Source organism: Nycticebus coucang, chromosome 15 (genome assembly GCF_027406575.1).
Source record: "Nycticebus coucang isolate mNycCou1 chromosome 15, mNycCou1.pri, whole genome shotgun sequence".
Lineage (NCBI taxonomy): Eukaryota > Metazoa > Chordata > Mammalia > Primates > Lorisidae > Nycticebus > Nycticebus coucang.
In genome coordinates, this window is record NC_069794.1 from 56,783,791 (window position 1) to 56,788,310 (window position 4,520).

Here is a 4,520-nt window from a genome sequence, read left to right on the forward strand (position 1 = left end):
CATGGCTGTGAGATCCATTGTTAGGACTTCAGAAGGATTGAATGCTGTATCTCATAGATCCCAGTTAACAAAAGAAAAAGAGGCTTCCGAGAGCACATCATTATGATGTTCTAGAATGGGTAATGATGCCTTAGATTCCTTACTGCATAGTCAAACAAGAGCCTCACAGGGAAACCAAGATAAAGAAGAGCTTATCTCAAAAAGATTTATAGGTATGGTTTTTGTCAAATGGAATAGATTAGGAATTGACATGCAAGAGTCTCCTAAAGGTTTTTTTTTTTTTTTATTCTATTATAGACTTAAGGAGACAGAAGTGGCCATTAGATACCCCAAAATCTATAGGCAGAAAGCAGTCTAAGAAAAGTAGATTTTATGAAAAGTATTTTATGGAAAAGCCTATATTATATGAAAAAGGAAGTTTTTAGAGGGGAAAAAAAGCTAAAAGTCATGTAGAGTATACACAGGGATCAGAATTGAGCCCCAATCAAGGAGATATAAACATGCACTGGGATGTAGTAAACAATTCTGTGATAATGACATGTTTCTCACTTGCCCTTTATGGAAAAGGAGTGTTTATGGCAGTTTTGGACATTGTGTGTGTGCGTGTGTGTGAGTAGAGTGTCTCTCTTCAGTCACAGGTCTTCAGACTAAGAGTTACTGTACCCAAGGAAAAGAATCCCAGGTACTTCTGTAATTATACCTGATCTAAATGACGAGGTGCTAGAACTTGAATCTAATCTTTATAAATAATCTATTTTTAGTATTTCTTGCATGATGGAGGAATATCATTAATTTTGTTTCAAGGGCATGGACTGTAATAGTTTTAAGCAAGGCAACAAATTACTTGAACCTTCCATTATGGGCATTCCTGGCTATACCCCCTGCACTTGAACATGTACCAGGCTAGGACACCTTCAACCAATACATTGTGGCAGAAGTAATGCTAGGTTATAAAAGGTCATAAGACATTACCTTGTTCACTGAAATTACTCTTTGTACCTTGACCCTACATGTGAAATTAAGTCTGATCACCTTGAGGCTGTCACACTGAAGGAGCCATATTTAGACATTTTGTTGGCAATCCAAGTGAACTCAAGTCTTCAGATGTACCCACCAAGTGACCAGATTATTTGAGTATAGATTTGCACTCTTAATTTCAGACCATATAACTAACCACTGCATTTCATAAAATGACCTCCATTGTACCATATGAAACAGTTAAATTAGTCAACCAAGCTCTGATAGAAATCCTGACCTACAAACTGGTGAGATACAGCAAAATGATGGTGGGACTTTTACCTACGTTTAAGGGTCATTTGTTTCACACCGACAAATAACTGGAATACCAGCCTGTCTTTTAAAAGATAACTCTTTAACAGATAAAGTTATAAAAGGGAAAAATGAAGTGATTTGCACAAATTCACTCGTATACAAAGAGTGTATACAAAGCTTGTATAAAAAGTCAGGACTTGTGTCTTTTTATTTCCACTACATTTCATTGTCCTGACAGGTTACATTTTTATCTATAGTGTTACAATGCTTAGAAATCAGATAACTAACTTTATAAAAGTCAACAATGTTTTTGATAGTCCTTTCTTCTCTTTCTTTCCTTTTATCTCATTATCTTATACTATCTAATATTTTCAATCTCTGCCCACATCTGAGGATAATAAACATAAGTGCATTCCAATTATTAGCGAATTTCCAAATAGAAATGAACTATTTCTGTGATGGAGATTTAAAGCCCTACTTATGTTCCCTCATTCAGTTTTTCCGTTATAGCAATGATGTGAAATCATTTCACACTGCTTTCCTCACTGGAGTAAATCCAGCCTCATAATCAAGAAAAATTCTGGTAACATAGAATTTGAAAATTCTAACCCAGTAAGTCAGCATTTCCACACTAAGATAACTTTTTGCTAATTCCACTCGGAGTGTAGTCATGTTCTCCTTTCTGTTTTTTTAATTATTATTAAACAAAATCACTCTGTCGATACATTCTGTATTACGCAACAGAATCTCTTTCGTTGAATCGAATGCCTGGGTCCTGGTCTGGTTTTCCTGCACATTTTTCCTGTCCTTTCAGGATTCACATCCCACCGTGCTCTTACAGAGTCATCTGTCTTGAAAATTTCAGTCCTGAGGTTATAATTAGGCTACTTCGCTCCAATTCCCTTGGCACTCCTGCAATCTTCTCTAGAATCTTTTCTTTGGTACTTACTTAACTGCCTTAACTTATCTTTAAATTATGTAACACCTAACTCTTACACTCTTGCCAGATTTTCCTGACACCAGCATGATGTCTGCCTGTCTGTCTGTGTATTTTGATCCATTACTGCATGGTATTCACACTTGTATTCTCCAGATAAGGTGCTTTGCCTGTCTGGCTAGATTTCCATCATTTGATTCTTATTCAATTTCCAAGAGCTGATTTGATCTCAATGTTGGTTTCAGCCTCCCACATCTATCCAACTTAGAGTCTTTCTGCCACTTCCAAGTCCTACCTGGTGTGATTAGAGAGCAAGTGAAGTATGATAGCTAATAGAGAAGCAATTATGTCGCTCTAATAAAAAAATGCTTTGCAAATCAGTAATGCTGATAAAATTTTAGAAATGTATTTCTTTTTATACAGTTAAAAAAAAAATGTGCTCTGCTTTCTCCCTAGTCTTTGATTTGAATAATAACTGAAAATCTCAGGTTTGGAAATCGAATTTCAATGTCTTTAATGTGAAGATATTTATAAAGGTTCTCACTTTTGGAACGCTACCATTCATGTGAAAGGGGCGGTGTTTATATTTCCTCCTAAATAACAGTGTTTTGGTAAAGGAAAAATGTGACATACCTATGTTTCTCTGGAATGCAACAAGATAAAACATATTGATTGCCACAATGTATGATGGCTTCCTTCTTGGGGGAAAAAGAATATATAAATCTGAGCCAGATGCTTAATCAAGGACTTAACATCAATTTAAAAATAAACATGTAAGTTATTACAATCATTTATAGAGTTTTAAAAAAAAGTCATATGTTTTAAAATTGCCCCTCATCCGGCCTGGTGTGGTGGCTCACGCCTGTAATCCTAGCACTCTGGGAAGCCCAGGCAGGTAAATGCCTGAGCTCAGGAGTTCAAGACCAGTCAGAGCAAGAACCAGACCCTGTCTCAAATAAATAGAAAAACCAGCCGAGCGTTGTGGCGGATGCCTATAGTCCCAGCTATTCAGGAGGTTGAGGCAAGAGGATCGCTTGAGCCCAGCAGTTTGAGGTTGCTGTGAGCTATGACAGCATAGCACTCTATACTCTACCCAGGGCCACAGAGTGAGACTGTCTCAAAAAAAAAAAAAAAAAAAAAAGCTTCTCATCATGTTGTATATAGAAAATCTATTAGTCTGGGTCCAAATCAGACTAATAGATTAGGGTTAGGGTTAGGGTTAGGAAAGCCTCACAGTCATTTAAATAAAGGGATTTTTATTTAAAAAATTACTAAGCTATTTCAGAATTATAACTATAAATATGAAAAGAGAATCTTACAGTGTAGTCTAAAAGGTTGCTCAGAGAAGGTCATACTTTAAAGGGCCTCTCTAAGCTCCACTCTCCTGCAAGGATAAAGTTCAGGCCTAGTTGGACAGTGACGAAGTTCTTTGGGTTGCAGGAGCCCAAGTTCTCAAACAAACAGGGGGGAAAATAACCCTTAGGGCTGGGGCTACATGATCACCAAGGGACTGTGTGCTTTGGATACATGAATGAGATAGTACCACACCAGATACTCCCTGGTGCCAAGCTCAGGGCACTATTACTCCGTGATATCAGAAATCTGTTACTTTTCAGCTTTACCATCCTTGTACACGTCACTATATAGCTTTAATGCCATGCTTAGCCCAGATGATTTCTGCTATTAGGCTCTTTGGTCTCAACTATCACTAGATTTCATACTCAAAATATGCAAACATGCTAACTATTTTCTGGTTTCTCTGAAGAAATTGATGAGACTGTGTTTCATATTCCAAAACATATCTCTGAAATGTTTCCCTTTCCATTGTTCTTAAAAAGTGTGACATTTTTGTTTGTTTTAAGAATACTAACAGTTAGATTTCACAGTGGCACAAGCTGAAAGAATATTTGCCCCTATGCTGAATGTGGACCTCTTTGATTTTCTTATATTAACAATAATGCAATGACTAATTTAATGTAGTATTTGTCTCATCAAAAATTAAGGAATTATTTAGAATAGTAACCATTAAGATAATGACATTTTAAAAATCAAAGCTATGTCTCTAAGTGATTTAATCTCCCAGGAAAAGTCAAAACTCATCTTTAGAATTAGATTTGTGTTCCTCGTGTTCCTATGAACTAATTGTTTTTATTCTAGAACAGTGGTTCTCAACCTTCCTAATGCTGTGACCCTTTAATACAGTTTCTCATGCTGTACTGATCCCTAACCATAACATTATTTTCCTCACCACTGCAACAAAAAGTTAGTCACATTTTGGTCGCCTTTGCTCATTGAAGGTATGACATATGGA